This window comes from Hemicordylus capensis, chromosome 3 (genome assembly GCF_027244095.1).
Source record: "Hemicordylus capensis ecotype Gifberg chromosome 3, rHemCap1.1.pri, whole genome shotgun sequence".
In the NCBI taxonomy this organism is placed as follows: Eukaryota; Metazoa; Chordata; class Lepidosauria; order Squamata; family Cordylidae; genus Hemicordylus; species Hemicordylus capensis.
In genome coordinates this window covers 105,580,803-105,605,332 of record NC_069659.1, presented here as the reverse complement: position 1 = coordinate 105,605,332, position 24,530 = coordinate 105,580,803, and the positions used below count along the sequence as shown (strand labels likewise).

The window sequence follows — 24,530 nt, the reverse complement described above, 5'->3', positions numbered from 1 at the left end:
TAGTGGAAAGAAAGAGCAAGAAGAGTTCTTACATGACTAGGGCTCATGGACTAAACTTACGTTTAATTTCCAGAAGGCCTCTGCTTCAGGTGCTTGAACGCTCTTCTGGCAACATAAAAACCAGTGTGCATATTTGTAGTACACAAAAACTACAAAATATAATGGGCATAAAATTAAAACAATTCCATGGAGTTTCATCTTTAGGGGAAGAAAAATGCAGGCATATTGAGAAGAGGAGCTTTGTATTCCATTTCACTCTCGAGATTTTATAGTAGTCTACAGTGGTGTTGAAAATGGCATGTTAATTATTTGGGGAAAATTAATTTAAGATAAAATCTTAGCTTCCAAAGGCACTTAAGTGTAAACTGATTATCAAAATAATTAGTTTTTAAAGGCACTTGCTTTCTTACTCTTAATTACTGAAGAAATGACTAAATTTAATAAGAGTAAAATGCACTGATGGCATTAATGAGACCATTTAAGACTCACAAAGGACAGCATTAAACTGTTAGTTTTCATTTAGAATTGCCATCTCTAGAGCCTGTGCTTGGTGGCCTTGCATCCCTATTCCTTCTTATTATGTAGGAGAACAGAGCACAGTTCCCAGTCTCATTTTTAAAGAGCTGCTAGGATTCAGCTGAATGAACTGTGTAATGCTGAATTCTAGTAATAATAGTGATATTTTCTAATAACCATTTGCAAAATGGTGATTGGCACTATATCTAGAGACTCAGATGACACAACTGTAAATAAAGGTTTATTGGAATACTGTTCGTAAGAATCTCTCGCATCTCAATCTTTCTGTATGCTAGTCATCCTTTATATCTCTCACAATCACTACATTCTTGCATGCATTAAGTTTGGATGAGGAGTCAGAAGTGGAGTGCATACCTCACGTCCTTCAACAGATGAAGATAGGGCATGCTTGTAACCACCTCCTTTCATTCCAAGAATCACTTTGTGGGCTCGATTTGGCTTTGCTATTACTCACTGTTAGGGTTCCCAGATGTGGTCTTTTACCCCAGATTTTCAACTCTTTTAAACTCCCTGCAACTATTTCTGTGGTGGAGGAGGTTTCCGGAGTTCCAGCAATCCTGCTGCAAGTACCGAGGGGCTCAAAACAACCAGTGACTCTTACCTGTAAGTAGACCCATTGGGAACAATGGGCTTACTGATGTGTAATATTTGCTGTGTGGCAGCAGGAGAAGCTCATTTGTATGCTGCTGCTGTGCCAGCAATTCCCATCCCATTTCCCTAGCCATGTGGTTTTTTTTGCAGCCTGCTCTTTTTCTCAGTGACTCACTATGACTGGCCCAGTGTCCCCAAGGAAGGACTTCTGATTGTGTCGTGTCTCTCTAAGGCTCTACAGCTGCGGTACACAGCCAGCAAGCTCCCTCCAGGAAACGTATGGTTCCCCTATATGCACTACTGTGGAGGGGAGGCAAGTGTTGAACTATGGAGAAGGGGTTTGCCCTCTCCAATGCCCCATGGGATTCTGTGATTCAGAGGTTACTGGTATTTGAACTGTGTGGAGATGGTTCTGTGGTGGTTTTCCTCGCCCTTGAAAATGAAAAGAAAATATACCATTTGTCCCATAGGATTCTGTGATCCAGCCACAGGAGGGATCTGTGTGGAAAATTTGTATGTGAGTTGTATTTATTCTCAAATTATCCTGTTTTTAGCAAAGGATGCATATATTATACCAATTAACATATGTAAATTTTATGCAATTTTCTTATGCAAAATGGAAATATTTTAGAGACCTTTTTTTGGTGAACAGCACCATTTCCACTATTTTGGTGACAGTTTTCAACTGTTTTCACCACCTGGACCTCACAACCCTACGCATTGTTGAAGACAACATGTTCAATACCACCTACTGCTTGCCAAAGCAATTTACTCAGCAAAAGTGCTCTCTTCCAATTAAAAAGGTGATTGTTCTTCAGGTAAAACATACTAGAAAATAATTGTACTAACTTGTTATCAATTGCTAACTGAGCAAAGAGGCACTTTTAAAAGAGGTGATTCTGTTATATTTAGCAGTGAGAGAGCAAGTGACTCTATCCAACCCCAGCACAGTATCTCTTCAGTGGCTGTTGCTGGTGTCTACTTTATGTTCCTTTTAAGATTATTTATTTATTTATTTATTTATTTATTTAGCATATTTCTATACTGCCCCAAACGTAGGTTCTCTGGCAGTTTACAGGACAATAAAAACAACCAATAAAAAGATTAACATATTTCAACAATTAAAATTTTAAAAGTTAAAACTATTAAAACACAATTAAAACAATATCTAATTAAAAGCCTGGGTGAACAAATGTGTATTGACTGCCCTTTTAAAAGTTGTAAGAGATCGAGAGGCACTTATTTCAGCAGGAACTGTGTTCCAAAGCCTTGGGGCAGCAATGGAGAAGGCCTGTCCCCAAGTAGCCACCAGACGAGCCAGTGGCAACTGCAGACGAATCTCTCCAGATGATCTCAATGGGCGGTGCAGTTCATAGCAAAGAAGATGTTCTCTTAAATACCCAGAGCCCAAGTTGTTTAGGGCTTTATAGGTTATAACCAAAACCTTGTACTTTGCCTGGAAACTTATCAGCAGTCAGTGTAGATCTTTTAAGATAGGAGTGATATGGTCTCTCCAAGATGACCCAGAGACCAACCTGGCTGCCGCATTCTGGACTAACTGCAGTTTCCAGACTACATATATAGGCAGCCCCACATAGAGCACATTGCAGTAGTCAGGTCTGGAAGTGACCAGAAGATGTACTACTGTTCTGAGGTCATTTATCTCAAGAAATGGACGCAGCTGGCGTATCGGCCAAAGCTGATAAAAGGCACCTCTAGACACTGCCTCAACCTGGGACGCCAGGGAGAGTTTTGTGTCCAGAAGCACCCCCAGACTGTGAACCTGTTCCTTCTGGGGAAGTGTGACCCCATCCAGAACAGGCAGATCAAAATCACCTCCCGAGTTTCGACCCCACACAATTATGAGCCGTTTGGAGACAGGGAACAATATTATCTATCTATCTAAACATCTATGAGCACTTTTGTTGTAAAGCAGTAGATAAATATTTGTTGCAGTAGTAGTAGTCATCATAGGAGTTATTCAAAAGCACATGAATATGACAAATATTAATTGCACTTTATCTGCTGCAATATGTTAAATAGTAGACTGTATACCATATTGTGTCTTAGGGTAAAACTAAGATTGTGTCTTAGGGTAACACTAGATATGATATGGAAAATCTGTGAATAGGCTTTTCTATGGTTAATAAAATATGGTAAATAGCACAAGAAAGTGTATGTATATCTATACAGAGAATGAAACGGTGCAATTGAATTTCCCCCACCTTTAGGGATGTGCACAGAACTGTTCAGTGCTTCATTCTGGTAGTGCTGAAATAGTTCAGTGGACTGGTGTTTGAGCCAGTTTGGAGTGCGGGGGTTTCCTTTAAGGGGCAGAGGACCTGAGGCCTACCTGCCAGCCCCCATCCCGCTGTTTTTCCTCTGCTGGCACTCTCGTAAAAAGCGGGCATGCAGGGCTGCAGTGTGCCTCCCTGCAGCCCCAGTCAGCAGCACCTCGGAAATGGCTGACGCATGTGTGTGCTGTGTGCACGCACACCGGCCATTTCCAGGGCACCACTGTCCTGCAGCCCTGCATGCACAATTTTTACAAGAGTGCCAGCAGGTGGAAAGTGGTGGGGCAGGGCTGGCAGGTAGGCAGCGCCTCTCCTGCCCCTCAAAGGAACACCCACACTCCCGGGCATGCATGGAACCAGTTCTGTGCACATTCCTACCCACCTTAGGGCAAAAGATATGTCAACATTTCAAAATAATATTGCCCAATTTCTTTTTTCTTTTCAGAAGGAATTAAATGGTACACTTAGAGTAGTCTTTTATATTGAGCTCTGACTACTACAAAATAGAAGACCACACATTACATGAAAACATGAATTTTTTATAACAACTAAGCCTCTTGTCGGTTCAAGGCTTGCATTCTTGATTGCATTTGACATAATAATCATCATCACATCGCCAGACTGAAATCATGCTGACAGTACTGGAGTCAGGTCTGCTTCTTCCAATTAGCTGAAAATTACAGTTTTTCTCATCTTCCAAGACATACACTTATATTTACTATTCCTCAGAGGTGAAAAAGGTGATGTGATGGATACAGCCATTTAACTTGCTAACTTAAACAATAACTCTTTTCATTTAAGTTTACCCATCTCAGGTAAGTGCACTTTGGAAGATAGCCACAAGGCAGGAGCATCACCCACATGTTGCATTGCACACACATTATATGAAGCAGTGTAGTGGAAGCCTTTAGGAATGTTCTTACATAAATACAGTTTCTTGTTTTGTAATGAAAATCATGATAAATAAACCTTCAGTCATTTCTAAAGGATAATTTTGCATCCAAAAAAGCTTCAAATATAGCCAGATTCCTGCAAAGTCTATAATCTGAACAACATTTGTTAAGCATTCAGCATAACTAGCTGCCGTACAAGGGAGACACAAAGCCTCATTGTAGGCTTATAATTTAATATATTGTAATACATCAAGAAATTGCACATTTAATTATAACTTCTAATTTCATCTTAACTTACTCCAGTTGTGAGAACTATATTTGTTTTTCAAAAAGAGAAAGTTTGGAGATGGTAGAGGAGGGAAATGAGAAGAAAGTGAGAACATATATAGAATGTAGAAGACAAAGCATCTACAGATAAAAGTAAAGCAGATTGGACAAGAAAACCAGAAAAGTTTCCTCATCTTTAACAGTCACCAACCACATGCTGTCCATCTCTTCTCCACAAGTTAAGAAATGTGTACTTTAAAAATGGAGCTGCTCAGAATTCTGAGCACGTCCACCACATAAGCAGGCAGATTTTCTAGGATCCAATTTAAGTTTAATTGGCACATTTACAGCTATAATTATATCTACAAAACCTAGATTAAGGAAAATTAGTAATGCTCTAGAATTCCACGTAGGGCATAAAGCAACATGTTAGGGATACAAACTAAATTTTAGGATTGTGGTAACTCCTATGAAAGATTTCAAAAGAGGGTCTTGGTGGGAGACTGGTATTTCTGAACCCATTCCATTCAGCACTAATGCCTACAATGTCCAAAGGATTCAATAGCATATGCGTATTTGGGCTCCATTCATTTTCACAATGAAAGAATAGGGTGAACAGATTAGCTTGTAGTGGGGCAGAGCACCAGGCTTCACTCCTCCTCTAATTTGTTTTTAAAATATAAAAGAAGTATTACTTCCTTATGGCAACCATATTTTTTGTCCACACAATGCCCCAGATTGATGCCACATTTCAGACACTGAGACAGAAAAACATGGCAGCTAACAAGAGGAGCTCTGGTGCTCTTTCTACACTTTAAATACAGTTAAAAGGGAGATGGGGGAGACTCCTGCCACTCCATACGAGGTAAGCCACAGAAATGAGAGAGGGAAATTAAAATGGAAATGAAAATGGGAATGGATAGGGCATTGGTATAAGATATAGACAGTCTTGGCAAATGGGATCAGCCTCAGAAATAGAATAAAATTGTGCCAGTAATAATTTCAGGTCTTGATATGCACAGGGATCATTTACTGCTATTAGAAAGTGGAATGTGAAGACCAGGCATAATTATAACTAATTTCCCTGAACAAAAAGAAAAAAAGATGCTTTGAAAAGTGTCATGGCCTGTGATTTGTGGATATTCTGGATCATAAGTTTCTTCACCACATGTCACATGGTACAATATGAAATATATCCTTGAAATATTGGATCAAGTGATCACACAAGTAATCCACTTTTAATTTATAATTAGAAAGTGAATGGGACCGATTAACTTACAGAACATCAGAAGGCTGATGCCAGTCTATAAATATATGAAAGATTCCCTTACAAAGATAGATATTGGTGGCTGTCCTTATCTGCTATGGCAAGACAAATGGAAAATAATCATTTCAAACTGCAACTACAATATTGTTGGCTGAAACAGAAAAATAACATTCTATCTGTAAGCCTATAGAATACTGACACCACTTGCCTAAATATGCTGTGAAATCTTTATCACTGAAAATTTTGATTGATAAACACATGGTTTAATTTGCTTTCAAGCCTTCAAGGAGAAGAAATTATATTGGGGGGTGGGGGTGGAGTAAGGGGCTCTTGAGTAACCACTAACCATATATCCAGGCATGGATATCAGTAGAAAAGAGAGTGAATTGTCTTTACAACAATACCTTTGAGTAAATTCCTGTTTTTGGCAGGGGCTTGGATTTAATGGCCCATAAGTTCTCGTGATTTAGTTCAAGAGGGACTAGAACTAGCACTGAAGCCAAATTTGACAGTTTCTGAGAACATAAAAACTTAATTAGAGAGGTAGGTTAGACTAAGTACTGCACATCTGAATGCAGATGACAGTTGTAATGTCTCTAAATCAACTGTGCATAAATTATCAGCAATGTGCATACAACGGAAGGATAAAATGTGTAAGTGAAGATTCTAGATGAATAACAATCTCAGGCAAGAGAGCAAAAAGTATATTGATCATGAAGGAAGCTTCATAAAGGAAGTTAAAGAATATACAAGGAAAACATGTTATCTTCTAGGTCCTGGTACTGGGGGCAAGAAAGGGCGTAGCAATATAGGGATGTGCACGAACCAGTTTGGAGGCCATGTTGGAGGCCTCAGAACCGGTTCGGAACCGGACTGGTCTGGCAGTCCGGCACTGAGGGGGGGTCTACCTTTAAGGGCGGGGGTAGTACTTACCCCTCCCGCCGCTCTTCCCCCTCCAGCGCTGCATTTAGGAACCAAGTTTCGGGGGTGGCAGCATTCCTCCCTGCCGCCCCTGCCACCTTTGTTGCCCGGAAGCCTCGGAAATATGAGTACACATGTGTGCGGCGTGGTGTGCACGCCTGTTGCCGCCGTGGGCGCGCGCGCCGCATATGTCACATGCAGCGTGCATGTGATGTATGCGGCGTGCGCGCATGGCAGCAACAGGCACGTGCGTGCCACACTGCGCGCATGCGTACTCGTATTTCCGAGGCTTCCGGGAAACAACGGGGGCAGGGGCGGCAGGGAGGAACGTTGCCGCCCCCAAAACTTGGTTTCTAAATGCAGCGCCAGAGGGAGAAGAGCGGCGGGAGGGTAAGTACTAGCCTCCCACCCTTAAAGGTAGACCCCCCTCAGTGCCGGACCGTGCCGCGGCGGTTCCGTACACACCACTATATTGGAAAGTTCCTGGGACAAAAAGTGAAGGTGGACCCCCTGCTGCTACTTCTTATTCTTCTTCAGAGAGGCACACAGGGGACAGCAAAGATCTAGCTTGCACCAAGCTGGTCCACTCTCTGGGCCCAGGAACACCCCGCCACACACACCTTGTTCAGTTGTAACTATGCCTCGGGAGCAAAACTCTGAACAAATGATACAACCACTTTGATGAAGACAGGACATCTAAGTCTTATCAATGCTTGGAGATTGATTACCTGAGAATCCCATGTACACTGCCTGAGTCTGGTGGAAGAAAATCAGGATATAAATATAATAAAATAAAAATACGTGAGGTGGAATTCAATCTTGCAGAGTTTAACATTAAAGAAGAAGAGATTTACAGATGTAAAACGAGGGCAAAAATCAGTTAGATTTATTCTGTACTAAGAATGGAAAGGAGCTTAAAGACGAAAGTATCACAAATAAAGTTTCAGAAATGGTTTGCAAAAATGGAGGAGAGCAACAGCAATTATAACAGCAATAACAATAAAGGAACTTATTGTGAAAGTTCAAGTGCATCCTTCCTGAAACTTCACTGATTCATTGACTTTATCTTCCAAGTAATTGTTTTAACAATCTTAATGTTTGAATCCAAAATAGCAGTGATAGAATATGAGTTTACACAAATCTGCTTTTAATAATGTCTGTTAATTCTTCTACATAACAAAACTCTCCTAAATTTATGAAATAACCCTTTTGAATATGCCAATGACTTCTCTTCCCATTGGAGTCATCTATAAAATTAAAATGGATACAGATTAGGCCAGTTCTTGGAAGCATGACCTTGTGATAGTTTTTTCCTTTAAAATCTACAGTATGCATATACTCTCTCATAGGGCTTTGCATGAACCAGTTGGAGTGGTTCAGTCAGAATTTGGACTGAATTTGGACTGAACCATGACTATGTGGACTGGTTTGGTTGAACCAATCGGCTGGATTGGTTGGTTTGATAAATCAGCCTGAACAGGTTTGAAGTGGTTCACAATTGAAATGCTCAAATTGGCCCAGTTCACAGCAGTCTGGTTTGATTACGAACTGGATCAGCACATCTCTACCCTCTGGGCCTCGTTTTTAAAGGGTAGAGATCACAAATTGGTTCCCGCAGACTTTGGATTTTTCACCCTTTCATAAGATCAGACCTTATTCTCCTTGGAATTATTTATTTGTATGCCAAAGAGTGCTGTCCAAGAATCTTTCACAAGTTCTTTGCTCAAAGCTGAGCTGTGCCACTTGAAAGTTTTATAAAGTAGCGCACAGACATTTCCATCTCTTCTGTTCTATTGACAGCTATTATTATTGTTTGACTGTTTGAATGTTGTTTGATATTGTTTGAATGTTTGATATTGTTTGAATGTGTTCTGCTGCAGCAAGTACACATGGCCCTTGTAATCCACGTTTCCAGCAACCACTGTTTTGCATATCCACGGTGAGGTCCTAGAAACCGGGTTTCCATATATGCGGGTTCAAAAATGGGCTATTTTCACCTATCTGCGACTTCAGGGCCACCGTAAGTGATGTCCAGAGTCCTTTCTGATTTAATCTCTGGTCTGGAGGCAGTGTAGAGCCATTCTGTGGCTCTTAAAAAAAGTCCCATGATTTTTTGCTAAAATTTGAGGTTTGTGGGGGCATTGATGGAGAGCAAGGTAGAGTACTTTATTTCTCTTATTTATGCTCCTACCCAATTTTAAGGGTTTTTTTGGTAAGTGTAGGAACCTAATCCCTAGATTTCCATAGGGTAAAGTTTCATTATTCACAGTTTCCATATTCACAACAGAGCCCCCACAAATAACAAGAGTCACCTGTATTTTACATTCTGGTTGCCCAGCACCAGTTTCTGGATGCTATTAAGTCCATATGCTACAACATTTTATATGGTAGTATTACTAAGGGAAATCAGAGTTATTCATTGTGCTGTTTCTTCACTGGATATTTAACAGACCAGTTTAAACCTTGTCAAAGACAAACAGTAGCTCTATATTACCTTTCAGCGTATGTCCACCGTAATCAAAATAAGAGGTAAGTAAGAAAATGAAGTGCAAACAGATATACTGAAATGAACATTTCTTAATATCCCAAGACTGATCTGCTGGGTCATATCCAGAGTCCATGTTTTGTTTATTTTAAAAGCTTGCTGTCGAGACCTGATGAAGTAATTAATCCACCTTTGTTGTTTCTCTACTAGTGCCTAGAGCAGAGAGAGAGAGAGAGAAGAGAGCTGGTCTTGTGGTAGCAAGCATGACTTGTCCCCCTAGCTAGGCAGGGTCTGCCCTGGTTGCAGCTGAATGGGAGACTTGATGTGTGAGCACTGGAAGATATTTCCCTTAGGGGATGGATCTGCTCTGAGAAGAGCAGAAGTTTTCAAGTTCCTTCTCTGGCTTCTCCAAGATAGGGCTGAGACTGACTCCTGACTGCAACCTTGGAGAAGCCGCTGCCAGTGACAATACTGAGCTAGATAGACCAATGGTCTGACTCAGTATACAGCAGCTTCCTATGATCCTATGCCTGAGAGATGAACAAGAAAGCTGGATTAAGGAACTTGGAAGTGAATTTTGTAATCTCACTGTCAAGAAACCCTCTTACAGTGAGCAAGTCAATTTATCTACAAAACCGTCATTTCCATTCCACTGTAATCAATTTTCTTTCCATCTGCCTTCCATAGAGTTTCAGAGATCAGCAGGTAGGGGTTTTTTATGGAAAATGTGAGTGAATGGATCGGGTGAATGAATGATATACTCTTAGTGGGAAAGAGGGCAGGTTTATTGCAAGGATGGCTTGCTGAAGTGGGCAAGGTGATTGAGAGGGTGGTGGCCAATCAGCTCCAGGAAGTCTTGGAGGAAACTGACTATATAGACCCTTATCAAACTGGCTTTAAAGCTGGCTATGGTGTTGAGACAGCCTTGGTTAGCCTGATGGATGACCTTTACCAGGGAATCGACAGAGGGAGTGTGACTCTGCTGGTTCTTCTGGATCTCTCGGCGGCGTTCGATATCATCGACCATGGTATCCTTCTGGATCGCCTGGGGGAGTTGTGGATAGGGCGCACTGCCTTGCAGTGGTTCCACTCCTATCTCTCGGGTAGATTCCGGATGGTGGAGCTTGGTGACAGTTGCTCCTCAAAACGGGAGCTGTTATATGGAGTCCCTCGGGGCTCCAGTCTGTCACCAGTTCTTTTTAATATCTACATGAAACCGCTGGGTTAGGTCATCAGGAGATTTGGTGCTAGATATTATCAGTATGCTGATGACACCCAAATCTACTCCTTTTCATCTTCATCATCAGGAAATGGCACTCATCCTCTAAATGCCTGCCTACAGGCTTGACTATTGCAATGCGCTCTACATGGGCTGGATGAGGGATAACAAATTGAAGCTGAATCCAAGCAAGACAGAGGTGCTCATTGTAGGGGCTCAGAATTTGAGGGATTAGTTAGAGCTTCCTGTGCTGGATGGGGTTACACTTCCCCAGAAGGAGCAGGTGCACAGCTTGGGAGTACTCCTGGACTCAAGCCTCACCCTGGTATCTCAGGTGGAGGCCATGGCCAGGAGTGCTTTCTATCAGCTTCAGCTGATTCGATAGCTGTGCCCATTCCTTGAAGAGGATGACCTCAAAACAGTGGTGCATCACCTGGTAACCTCTCGGCTCGACTATTGCAATGCGCTCTATGTGGGGCTGCCTTTGTATGTAGTCCGGAAACTTCAGTTAGTTCAGAATGCAGCAGCCAGATTGGTCTCTGGGGCAACCCAGAGAGAAAATATCTTTCCTGTTTTGAAACAGTTACACTGGCTGCCGAGATGTTTCTGAGCAAAATACAAAGTGCTGGTTATTAACTTTAAAGTCCTGAATGGCTTGGGTCTCAGCTATCATCTTAGAGAGCGCACCTTCTTCTACAGCAAGGATTCTCAATGTTGGGTCCCCAGATGTTATTGGGCTTCAGCTCCCATAATTACCAGCCGCAGTGGCCTTTGGTTGGGGATTATAGAAGTTGAAGTCCAATAACATCTGAGGACCCAACATTGAGAATCCCTGTTCTATGATCCACATCGCACGTTAAGGTCATCTGAGGAGGTCTGTCTCCAGGTACCACCAGTTCGTTTGGTGGCGACTCAGAGGCGATCCTTCTCTGTAGCTGCTCCTGGGCTGCGGAATGCACTTCCAGCAGAAATCTACAATCTTAACTCTTTGTTGTCCTTCAGGAGAGCCCTTAAAACCTATATGTTTGGCCTGACCTTCCAGGGTTTTTAATTAGTTTTAATTCTGTAACCTGGTTTTCAAGGTTGTAATTGTTCTGATTGTTTAATTGTTTTTTATGATGTTTTAATTAATTGATGTTTATATTTATATTTCTGTTTTAATTGTTATTGGTTTTAATGGTTTCTGTTTTAATTGTAAACCACCCTGAGCCATTTTGGAATGGCGGTATAAAAATTGAACAAATACATAATAAATAAGTAATAAAAATGATCAACTTGTGGAATTTTCTGCCACAAGATGTGCTGATAGCCAACAACCTGGATGGCTTTAAGATGGGTTTGGATAACTTAGTGGAGGAGAGATCTATCAACAGCTACTAGTCGTAGGGCTATAGGCCACTTCCAGCCTCAGAGACAGGATGCCTCTGAGTACCAGTTGCAGGGGAGTAACAGCAGGAAACTCCTGCCTGTAGGCTTCCAGTGGCATCTGGTCGGCCACTATGTGAAACAGGATGCTCGACTAGATGGACCTTGGGCCTGATCCAGAAAATTATTAAAAAACTCCACCCTTTCCTGAGCTTAGTTAGGTCTCAATCCAGGACGTGTGCTGGAGTTTGCTTCCTTGTGCTGGAGCGTACTTCCTTCCAAGTAGGTCTATGAGAATTAGCCAGGAAGCCAAGTGGATCCTCCTCTATCTGTTCTGGATCTTGGCCCTCATTTGGTGATCCTGCTGCTCTTGGAGTTATGGGGGATATGGAGGGTCTGAAGGGGGACCAGAGGTTCAGATGGAGTGTAGTAGATCCTCCCAATATCTGAGGCTTCTCAAGATGAACATTCATCTGGAGCTTGCTATGCCTCACAGGCCCAGGTCACATGGGATCTTTGGTGCAAGAGGCTAGTACAGGAGCTCAATTCTCTTCTTCTTCATCCACTTTGGAGATTTTGTTGGGGTCTAACATGGCAGGGTCCTGAAAAAGATCCATGGTTCTTCTTGAGTGTTTTTATAATTTTTAATGTATGGGGTTTGTGAGGGAGAAGTTTCATCTCTGTGCATTTTTGTGCATGTTGTGTGTGTGGCATTCCCAATTGTTACAAAAATAGGAAGCTGCCTTATACCTGAGTCAAACCATTGGTCCATTAGCTCAGTATTGTCTACACAGACTGGCAGAGGCTTCTCCAATGTTACAAGCAGGAGTCTCTCTCAACCCTATCTTGGAGATACTACTACTACTATAATATTTATATACCGCTCGTCAACCAAAGTTCTCAAAGCAGTTTATACAGAAGAATAAATAATATCAGGGAAGGAACTTGGAACCTTTTGCATGCAAGCATGTAGATGTTATTCCCAGAGCAGCACGATCCTCTAAGTGGACTATCTTACAGTGCTCATATGTAGTCTCCCATTCAAATGCAAACCAGGGTGGATGCTGCTTAGGAAATGGGACAATGCATGCTTGCTACCACAGGACCAGCTCTCCTCTCATGTTTTTCATCTCAACATTGTCATTGTTCTTGAAGGTATCGAAGTCATTCTGTTAGTTTTAGCAGATATCTTTTAAAGTGTGTGTGTGTGAGAGAGAGAGAGAGACAGCGGGGGAGGGAGGAAGAGAGGGAGAGAGAGAGGCAGATTATGAAGGAACTTTTAAAATGTGTTTTTGCAGGTACCAGGAATAAATGTTCTGTAATGACTTCTGATGTTGACACTCACTGGTGCCACATGCTCTTCTCAGATTTATAACCTTTAGAACAATCCGGCCAAAGGTACCAAACCTAGCATTTGTCATTTATCATATATAAGATGTGGCTTTACATGCTGTACATTAAAAGAGTAAAGTAAGTTTAATCCAATAATATTTTATACAGAAAATTTACTTGTTTATACAAGGTAAATAAATCATGCTTTATAGTTTTGCTTTAGAGACCTATTCTAATTTTCAGTTAAATATGGTTTCGTGTGAGCATCAGAGGCTATTGCTGAATGGGGAAATCCATTTTTAGAATGCTTTGTTGCATTTAACATAAATGGCAAGCAACAGGGAACTATGTAAGGGGCCATAGTCAGATAGCTCTTTCAAAGTTCTATTCTGGTTAACTTGTACTGAAAAATAATGAAATATTACTAAATACAGAGTGACTACAGAGAGAGGAGAAAGAGAGGGAGAGAGAGAGAGAGAGAGAGAGCAATTCAAGGGAAAACATTTAATGGTCATGGCCCCAAACAGTGCATAGAATTACAGTCATCCCTCACCAACCACTAGGGTACCATTCACCATTGGCAAATTCGCAGTTGGAGAGGCATTGGTCTATGGGAAACAGGAGGTTAAGGGAAACATGACCACAAAAGGCCTACAAATACAGGAAAAAATATAAAATATTTGCTTTTAAAAATCACAAAAAATCATGTAATATTGCAAAGAGTCACCAAGAAGAATTAGCAGATCAAACTTCTGGAAATTTTGTGAATCCCACAAAATCATTTAAAGGCATTTTAAATTGGCAAGGGACGGCAAAGCCAGCAAAGGTCACCAAGATGAATCAGCAGATCAAACCTCTGAAACACCCAAAATAGTTGGAACGCCTCCCCCCGCCCAAATCACTAAAAAACATCACCAACCGCCGATACCCGGGTCGTGGTTGGCAAGACCTGTCACAATTTTCCATTTGCATATACTCAAAAACTTGGTTGTAAAACTGTGGTGGGCAAGGGATGACTGTACTAGCCTATAAACTAAGGTAATTACATTTTGGAAATCACAGTGGAGGCTCAAGGTTTGTTTGTGTTTCTTTCACAAACAAATGCAGAGTTCATATTGCTGAATGAACAGGAAAATTTAACTGCTCCATTGTTTCTTAAGGAGACCCTGCAGGCCAAAATTAAGAGAATATCTGGACATTTCCAAACATCGGCTTATGCTATTTTTGTTCTTCAGCTAGACTGACAACTTCACTATTCATTGCTAGCATACTGGCTCTTTTCATCAGCACTCTGTTCTTATTTTTAAAAAGAAAGAATAAAGCAATTTATTGAAGCTTGGAAATATGCATAGAGAAGTCACTGCATTCTTTGCCTCCAGGTGGAAACAGACTTATTTGAGTAGTATGTCTCCAGGCTAACAAAGTTCTATATAACCTCATGTTACCCCAAATGTCACCTGATAATAGGGCCAAAGTGTTTTCAGGAGAAAATAACTAGTTAACATCTTCCAGCTAGCACCATGTAGGGTAGTATTCCAGATAACAATGCCATGGAAGTTTCATTAGCCAGGTCACTTTAAAAAGGGGACAAATAATATTTTATCACAGGTAGTCAAAATCAAGCACATTCCCAGTCTTTTATATCCTTCCTGATAATAGCAGTACAGAGACTATGGTTAGAATATAGGTCAGACACAGTATTCCATGTCAATTCTGGTCTAAGGCTCAGCTGTAGGATGTGCATGAAATGAAACACAAAATGGTCAAAACCTTCTGTCAAAACAGCAGTCAATCAAATTGTTTCAAGGGTAGCTCCTAGGGACACCAAGGTGTGTTGGGTGGTAGGGCATCATGGGTGCTACCTACCATCCAACCCACAAAAGAAATGGGCAAGTGGGCAATTTTTAACAAATATTTACCCTTTCCCAAAAATTATCATAAGATCCCTCCCAACACAGAACACACATTTCAAACAAAGTTGAAAAATGGCCAAAAAAGAATAACTGACCCAGAATCCAATGCCAGCCACAGTGACTGTGCTGCAGTGATGTCATGGGCACAAGTTGCTCTCTCTCACACAATTATGACTCCTTACATTATTTCATAGCATTGTAACAGCTGCCACAGCAGCACCTTTACTTAGCAGCATGCACAGCCATAAGATCAACTAGAACAACTTCAGTCACATTTTGACTGAGTACACCTTGTGATGCAGATTGCAGAGAAGATGCACAGGTTAGTCATAAGGTCAGACACAGAGCTCATCACAGCAATCACCAAGAAATATTACACAAACACAATCAGAGAGCTGCAAACATCTATTTCTCACCACATGACTATCGCACAAATATAACAAACCACAACTCAAGGAAAGTTCAAGGCAGGCACGCAAGTTCTGCCTTTGTTAGTATGAGATCCAGCAAAACCAGATAGTTATAGCCTCTATGGATGTGCACAAACTGGCAGACTAGTTAACTAAAGACTATCTGCACTGTTGGAGATTTGACATTATGAGGAAATGGAAATGAAGATAGAGAACATAAGAACAGCCCTTCTGGATCAGTCCCACGGTCCATCTAGTCCAGCATCTTGTTTTGCACAGTGCCCCACCAGATGCCACTAGAAGCCACAGGCAGGAGTTGAGGGCATGCCCTCTCTCCTGCTGCTCCCCTGCAACTGGTACTCAGAGGCATCTTGCCTTTGAGGTTGGAGGTGGCCCACAGCCCTCCAACTAGTAGCCATTGATAGACCTCTCCTCCATGAAGTTATCCAAACCCTTCTTAAAGCCATCCAGGTTGTTGGCTGTACTTCCGTTTGTTGGTCCTAGTTTTGCCGGCAATCAGTTTCATGGCATGACCCCTGGTTCTAGTGTTATGGGAGAGGGAGAAGAATTTCTCTCTATCCACTTTCTCCACACCATGCATGATTTTATAGACCTCTATCATGTCTCCCCGCAGCCATCTTTTTTCTAAACTAAAAAGCCCCAGGTGTTGTAGCCTAGCCTCATAAGAAAGGTGCTCTAGGCCCCTGACCATCTTGATTGCCCTCATCTGCACCTTTTCCAGTTTTACAATATCATTTTTAGATGTAGTGACCAGAATTGTATGCAGTACTCCAAGTGTGGTCGCACAATAGTTTTGTATAAGGGCATTATAATATTAGCAGTTTTATTTTCAGTCCCCTTCTTAAAGATCCCTAGCATGGAATTGGCTGTTTTCACAGCTGCCGCACATTGAGTCGACACTTTCAACGAGCTGTCCAACACAACCCCAAGATCCCTCTCCTGGTCAGTCACCGACAGCTCAGATCCCATCAGCGTATATTTGAAGTTGGGGTTTTCGGCCCAATGTGCATCACCTTACACTTGCCAACACTGAACCGCATTAGCCACTTTGTTGTCCATTCACCCAAAGAGATCCTTTTGGAGCTCCTCTTTACCTCAGAGCTTCTTTACCAGTCCCCAAAAACCCCCGCAACCCTCCCCCATAATTCTTGCTGACATTTTTGAATGAACTGAATGCTTAAGTCAAAACAAACTCTAAAGTAGCCTGTATGAAAGCAAAATGTATGCAGATTATAATAAGAATGGAAACAGGAATGGGCAGAATTTATTAATCCACAAACGGCTAGTAAGTCACATCTGAAGGAACTGGGAGAAACCTTGTTCTCCTCACCTTGATGAAAGTATTTTCTTTCTGCTGATTATGTGCAGAAGGTTTCACCTGTGAAACGCTTTATTATTTATTTATTTTTTCGATTTATATACTGCGCTTCCAAAGTTGCTCAGGGCGGTTTACAACATGGTAAAACAATTAAAACCAGTTAAAAGTTAAACATCAAAACTATAAAAACAGAATAAAATCAATTCAACAATTCAACAGCTAAAAAACCCTGAAGAACCAGGGCAACCTTTTAAAACAATTTAAAATAAATTTTCAATCATTTAAAACCCTAGAAGGCCAGACCAAACAGATAGGTTTTAAGAGCTCTCCTGAAGGAAAGTAATTATCTTCAAGTACAGATTTCTGCCGGGAGTGCATTCTACAGCCCAGGAGCAGCTACAGAGAAGGCCCGCCTCCGAGTCACCACCAGACGAACTGGTGGTAACTGGAGATGGACCTCCTCAGATGACCTTAACGTGCAGTGGGAATCATGCAGAAGGCGCTTTCTCAGACCTAAGCCATTCAGGGGTTTAAAGGTAATAACCAGCACTTTGTATCTGAGGGTGGATACGGCCAGTTACTCTCCCCCTGCTAAATAAAGAGAATCACCACGTTAAAAGGTGCCTCTTTGCCAAGTTAGCAGTAGTTTTGCTCGGACACATATCGGCAGCCAGTGTAACTGTTTCAAAACAGGCATAATATGGTCTCTCCGGGTTTCCCAGAGACCAACTTGCCTGCTGCATTTTGAACTAACTGAAGTTTCTGGACTACGTAAAAAGGCAGCCCCACATAGAGCGCATTGCAATAATCAAGCCGGAAGGTTATCAGATGATGCACCACTGTTTTGAGGTCATCCTCTTCAAGGAATGGGCGCAGCTGTCGAATCAGCCGAAGCTGATAGAAAGCACTCCTGGCCATGGCCTCCACCTGAGATACCAGGGTGAGGCTTGAGTCCAGGAGTACTCCCAAGCTGTGCACCTGCTCCTTCTGGGGGAGTGTAACCTCATCCAGCACAGGAAGATCTAACTCACTCCTCAGATTCTGAGCCCCCACGATGAGCACCTCCATCTTGCTTGGATTCAGCTTCAATTTGTTATCCCTTATCCAGCACATTACTGCCTGTAGGCAGGCATTTAGGGAATGAGTGTCATTTCCTGAAGATGAAAAGGAGAAGGAGATTTGGGTGTCATCAGCATACTGATAACATCCAGCACCAAATCTCCTGATGACCTCACCCAGTGGTTTTATGTACATATTAAAAAGCATTGGTGACAGAATGGAGCCCTGGGGGACTCCATATAACAGCTCCCATTTTGACGAACAACTGTCACCAAGCTCCACCATCCGGAATCTACCTGAGAGATAGGAGCCGAACCACTGCAAAGCAGTGCCTCCTATACCCATCTTCTAGTTTTGACTAGAAATGGGCCATTTTGTAAACAAAGGGCCTGTTTTGAGCTTGGAACCCAAAAAACTCCATTTGAATATGGCGGTGGGAGTTTGGTAGGCTGTTACAGGGGACAGCGGTCCAGGCAATTCAGGCTGTTTCTTTTTCCAGCTCTTCTCCCAACCCTGTGGCCCCAGGGAGCTCTGAGAACACTCCCTCAAGGATTAGGGTTCTGCTGTTGAATGCCAAGTCGGTTAAGGCTAAAATAACTCTCATCCATGATTTGACTGTGGATGAGCATGCTGACCTGGTATGTGTGACGGAGACCTGGTTGGATGAGCTGGATGGGGTTGGTCTTTCTCAGCTCTGTCCTCCACATTTCCTGATCATGCAGCAGCCCCGCCTGGAGGGTCAGGAAGGGAGCATTGCAGTTATCTATCAAGAAATCTTTCCTATTTCCAGGTGCCAGGTCAGACAATCTCAGAATTTCAAGTGTTTGTCCTTGATGGTGGGCCTCCAAGACAGAGTGGGGATTCTGCTGGTGTACCGACCACCCCGCTGCACTTTCAGTCTCCCTACCTGAGCTGGCGGGGCTGGTCTCGGAGGTGGCCTTCGGTTGCCCCAAATTTATCGTCTTGGGGGATTTCAATGTTCATGCTGAGGCCTGCCTAGCAGGTGCAGCTCAGGATTTCATGGCCTCCATGGCAACCATGGGCCAACAAAATACAAGCTGGCAGATGTTCCCATCAGGCTAAGGTCCCTATTAAGTGCTTAATTGCGAGAGCTGTCTATTGTTTTTAAGTAATTTATTATGAGTGATTGTATTCTGTTTTATTGTGTTTTAGCACTGTTTTATTGATCATTGTATTGAGTATATTTGTTATTCCTATTTCTGCTGGCCAACGGCCATAATAAAATTGATGATGAACCATGGGCCTGTCTCAGCTGGTATCGGGCCCTACCCACATGGCAGGACATACTCTGGATCTGGTTTTTGCTGACCAGGGAATACATGATCTGGAGGTGGGGAAGTCTGAGATAACTCCCTTGTCATGGACAGATCATCAACTGGTGGGCTTTAGTTTGACTGCTCCGATTGCCCTCTGCAGGGGTCGTGGACTGATTAGAGTGGTCCGCCCCCAGAGGCTTATGGATCCGCTTGGTTTCCAGATGGCCCTTGGGGAGTTTCCAGTGTCCAGAGCTGGTGATACTGTCGAGGCCCTGGTGAATCTCTGGAATGGAGAGACAGCCCGGGCTGTTGAAACAGTTGCTCCTAAATGCTCTCTCCGGCTTGGTGGAGCCTGTTCAGCTCCTTGGTTTTCCTCGGACAGACGTGCCTCTGGTACCATCTGGTCCTATTGTGTTGGATTCTTTTCAGCTGGTGCAGCCTTAGGATGTGGACAAGATCCTCGGCAGTGTGTCGGTGGCATCATGTGCTCTTGCCCTTCATGGCTAATAAAAGCTTCCAGGGAGGGTACAGGCAAATAGTTGGAGACGATTATTAATGCTTCATTAAGGGAGGGCAGGATGCCATCGTGCCTCAAGGTGGCAATTGTAAGACTATGATTTAAAAATCCCTCTCTTGATCCCTCCAATCCAGACAGCTATAGACCTGCCTGTAACCTGCCCCTTTTGGGCAAGCGATAGAGCGTGTGGTGGCATCTCAACTGCAGAGTGTCTTGGATGATAGGGATCATCTGGACACTTCTCAATCTAGCTTCGACCCTGGATATGAGACTGAAACTGTTTTGGTCGCTCTAGTGGATGACCTACGCCGGGAACTAGACAGGGGGAGTGCGTCCCTGTTGGTTCTGCTAGACCTCTCAGTGGCACTTGATACCATGGACCATGGTATCCTTCTGGACTGCCTCTAGAGTATGGGAATTGGAGGTACTGTGTTGGAGAGGCTCTGATCCTTTATTGGGGGGAGGGTCCAGAAGGTGGTGCTGGAGGACTATTGCTCGGCTCCAAGGCCATTGACCTGTGGGGTCCCCACAGGGTTCCGTTTTGTCCCCCATGCTGTTTAACATCTACATGAAACTGCTGGGAGAGGTCATCTGGGGATTTGGACTGAGTTGTCAGCAATATGCAGATGACACTCAGCTCTATCTCTCCTTGTCACCTGATCCTAGGGAGGCAGTGGATGTCCTGAATCGGGGGCTGGAGGCCGTGATGGGTTGGATGTGGGCTAATAAACTGAGACTGAATCCAGACAAGACGGAGGTAATGTTGGTCAGTAGGAGAGCCAGTCGAGATGAGGAGATTTTACCAGATCTGGATGGGGTTGCACTCCCCTTAAAGGAGCAAGTAGGCAGCTTGGGGGTATTACTGGACCCGGCTCTGCTTTTGGAAGCTAAGGTGGAGGCAGTGGCCAGAGGTGCCTTTGCACGGCTTCAGCTAGTGTGCCAGCTGCGTCCCTTTCTCCAGAAGGCAGATCTGGCCACAGTTACCCATGCCTTAGTCACATCATGGCTGGATTACTATAAAGCGCTCTACGTGGGGCGACCTTTGATGAATATTTAGAAACTGCACCTAGTGCAAAATGTGGCAGCTAGGGTTTTATCAGGAGCTACCCAGTGGGATCACATCACACGCATTTTGAAAGAGCTGCACTGGCTACCAGTTTGTTTCTGGGTGCTGGTTTTGACCTTTAAAGCCCTTAACGGTTTGGGATCAGGATCCCTGAGGGACTGCCTGCTCTCAAGGGTTACTGCCCACTTGATGAGGTCTTCTGAGGGGGCTCTGCTCTGGTGCCAACAATGAGGGAGGCTCAGTTGTCGTGCATGTGGGACAGGGCCTTCTCTATTGCTGCCCCCACATTCTGGAATGCTCTCCTGGTGGCTATCCGCTCCTCGATCTCCATCACAGTTTTTAAAAAGTGTGTTGAATATTGTTTTTTTACCCAGGCTTTTATATGATTGTCTCTATTGCTGCTTCTTTGTATTTTGTACCGTTTTTATGCTTGTATTTTAAATCATTTCAATCAGATTTGTTTTAAATTTTAGCTTAATATTTTAATTGTGTCATTAATTATAGTCTTGTTTTTAATTTTTGTGGAAACCACCTTGGGATTGTTTTAATGAAAGGCAGTATATAAATTTAACAATCAATCAATCAATCAATCAATCAATACGATTTTGTTCAAAATGTTTTACCGTTCTGGGTGCCATTTTGAAGGTCTATTTCCCCCTTGTTGGTTGCTTTTCTGTCACTCGCTTCCAACTGGCTTGAAATCTCATTGCTTCTTTATTGGCTTGCTATCATACAAATCAAAATGGCAAAGGGTTGCCATGGGCAACTGCACCCCCATTAGCTGGGGGAAGAGAGGGGGAAAACAAAAGGAGGGAATTTCAAACACAAAATGTATTCAGAGAATGGGAGGCAGAGAGAAAGCCCTTATATTGCACCTCTCTTGAAGAAGCAGCTATTAGGGATACAAACTGCTTCGGAAGCCCTTTTACGGACTGGTCTGGCATTCCGGCGGTTTGGCTGGTTCGGTGGCAGGAGGAAGGGTGCTCTTACACTTCCTGCCATGTCCTGCCCCCCGCGCTGTGTCCAAAATCGCTGGCGCAGGGCGGCAGCATACCCTCTTGCCGTCATGTTGTGCACACACCAACCACTTCCAGTCTGACGCTGATCAAGGCGGTCTGACGCTGCCCCACACGTTACTTTGGACACAGCACCAGCGGGGGAAACGCAGTATGGGGCAACGTAGCTGATAGATACAATAGGTCTTTCCTATCCCATATGTATTTCACCTATAAACTAAGTAAGTAACTTAGACTCTATAGCAATTTCCATGCATGTTACTTAAATAGCTGCAAAAATTAAACTCTGCACTCTGTAACTGGAGTGGTATCTTCCTTGGTGCTTTGCTAAATAATTACAAACCCCAACAGATCTTAAGGAGCAGTGGGGATCTTGAGAAAAAGGCACTCCCTCTGGTAACCTAGACCTAATCCATTCAAGGTTTTACAGGTAACAACCAGCACTTGCTGCTGGTTGATTTGCTGCTGCTAATTCCAGCAACACAGACCACACAGTCTCCTGCTACCTGTGATTAACACAAAATATAGTTATTTTGGTGATAGCAAATGCTGTTAAAAGAGGATGAAGACATGTTTACAAGTCACCCTGGCTCTTACCCAAGTAATTAGAGCATGTGCCTCTAGTGCATCTTTCTAGCTACTACAAAAATGAGCAAAAAGGGAAGCACCCATCAAACACTAACAAACCTGGCAATTACAGGAGTTAGAATGTCATTTTCATTATGGTTCAGTGTTATAAAACAAAATGGTGGGGCAAAGGGTAAATACACAGCAATCAATTGCAAATCTAGCTAAGCTAAACAAAATACAAGCTGGCAGATGTTCCCATAATGCCTGAAACGCTTGTTTTGGCTGAACTATTGCTACAGGCAAAAGTATAATCTTTTCTGGTGCTAGATAGTTCCTTTTTTCTTCAACTTATGGCTTGTTGAATGCAGTACACCTTGTTAAAAAAAGTGGTTGCTTTGGCTGTTAATTTAGCATAAAACCATTCAAATCAATACAAAGCATACTACAAACCTGCTGCCAATGAATTTGCTAGTTATTCCAAATAAATATGGGGATTATAGCTCCTGTCCCCATATGCTCTGTTGCTTCTTGGCCTCACTGCCCCATAGGGCTGCCAACCCATCTTGGTGAAGTCACAATGAAAATTGGCAGAATTCCCCTTATTTGCAATACAAGCGTTATTTTCTCTCCACATTTTACTCAGGTATCTGTTTCTCAGCTACAGCTTACTCTACACTTTTCCTTCTGTTACTCCTGTCCCTTTATTACGTTTATATCTGCCCTTCTTCCAAAAATCTCAGGCCAGTACACAATTTTATTGACCCTTCTTACTTGTCATACCAGAAGTGCCTGAGTTCAGGAATCCAGCAGTCACTTCCAGTTTCACTGTTGCCTACAGTTTGCTGCTGGTGGTGCTTTCATTCAGTCTCTTGTATTAAATACAGCGGCAGATCTGTAATTGTGTGCATGGGTTCAAATTACCTGTGTGCAGCTGCCGCCAGGTCACTGCCAGTTCTTTCTGGGGCCGCCGCACTAAACACAGCAGGCACACGGCAGCAGACCTCCCCATCTGACGCCATTCTCTCTCACTGAAGAAACAATGGCAGCTCTGCTGATGGAGCAGCCTGGGGTAGACTGTTCTGTCCCCACCACTCAGCTGGCTGCCATGCATGGGCGGCGGCCACCTGAGTGGTCGGCATGATACTTGGCTGCCATGTCAACCACCTAAATGGTCACCGTGTATGCATGGCAGCCAGCTGAGCAGCAGGGGCAGGCCAGCCTACCCTAGGCTGATTCATCAGGGAGGCCACCACCACTGGGTTACAAGGGCAGGTGAGTGAGGGCCACCTATGCCCTCCTTATGCCACAGATTAAAAACAGCTGATAATCTTTTTTTAAAAAAAGACCCACAAAGGAGGTGTCAGCAACAGACACTGAGATGCTGTGCTAGCATGAATAGGGGGAGTTGCTCTTCCCCTTCTAAATATTATTAATTTAACAAATAAATATATTAGAGTCACCGCTTTTAAAAGTGCCTCTTTGTCCAGTTAGCCATTCAAGCTCCTGGTGGCTTTCCATTTAGTTTTCATGAAAAAAGGCCCAACATGCATACTCTACTGATCATATGATTCTCAGTCTTATGAAAACATATAGGGAATTGCATATAGAGAAGGGTAATGTTTCTGAAATGTAAAGAAGGCTAAAGCCTGGATGGCTTTAAGAGAGGTTTAGATAAATTCAAGGAGGACAGGTCTATCAATGTTTACTAGTCTTGAGGGCTATAGGCCATCTGCCTCAGAGGTGAGATGCCTCTAAATACCAATTGTAGGGAAGTAGCAGTATGAGACAAGGCATGCCCTCAGCTCTTGCCTATGGGCTTCCCAGAGGCACCTGGTGGACCACTGTGTGAAACAAGAAGCTGGACTAGATGGCCAGCTGGACTAGATCAGGCCTTAGGCCTGACCTAGCAGGGCTTTTCTTATGTTCTCTATTGCCCACTTAAGGGCTCAAGTAGACACATGATGAGCAAAGACTTCCCAATATGTTTTCAGGAAAGGCCACTAACACAACTGATGAATGTTTAGAACTGCTGTGCTTCTTATATGATCAATGATTAGTGGCACTGGAAACTCACAGGACACTGAGCATATATACATTTTGAGGGTCTTATTAATGTTTCAGAACTTCAATAAATAAAAACAACAACTCTTGCATTTGGGCTAAATATGATCAGATTTATCAAAATAGGTTAT

General features: G+C 43.0%; 1 protein-coding gene across 19 annotated transcripts in view; it reads right to left on the bottom strand.

Moving 5' to 3' along the window:
- Nucleotides 1-24,530, bottom strand: part of DMD (dystrophin) — a 1,901,967-nt gene that overhangs the window by 411,336 nt on the left and 1,466,101 nt on the right. The gene's annotated exons all lie outside the window — the stretch shown is intronic.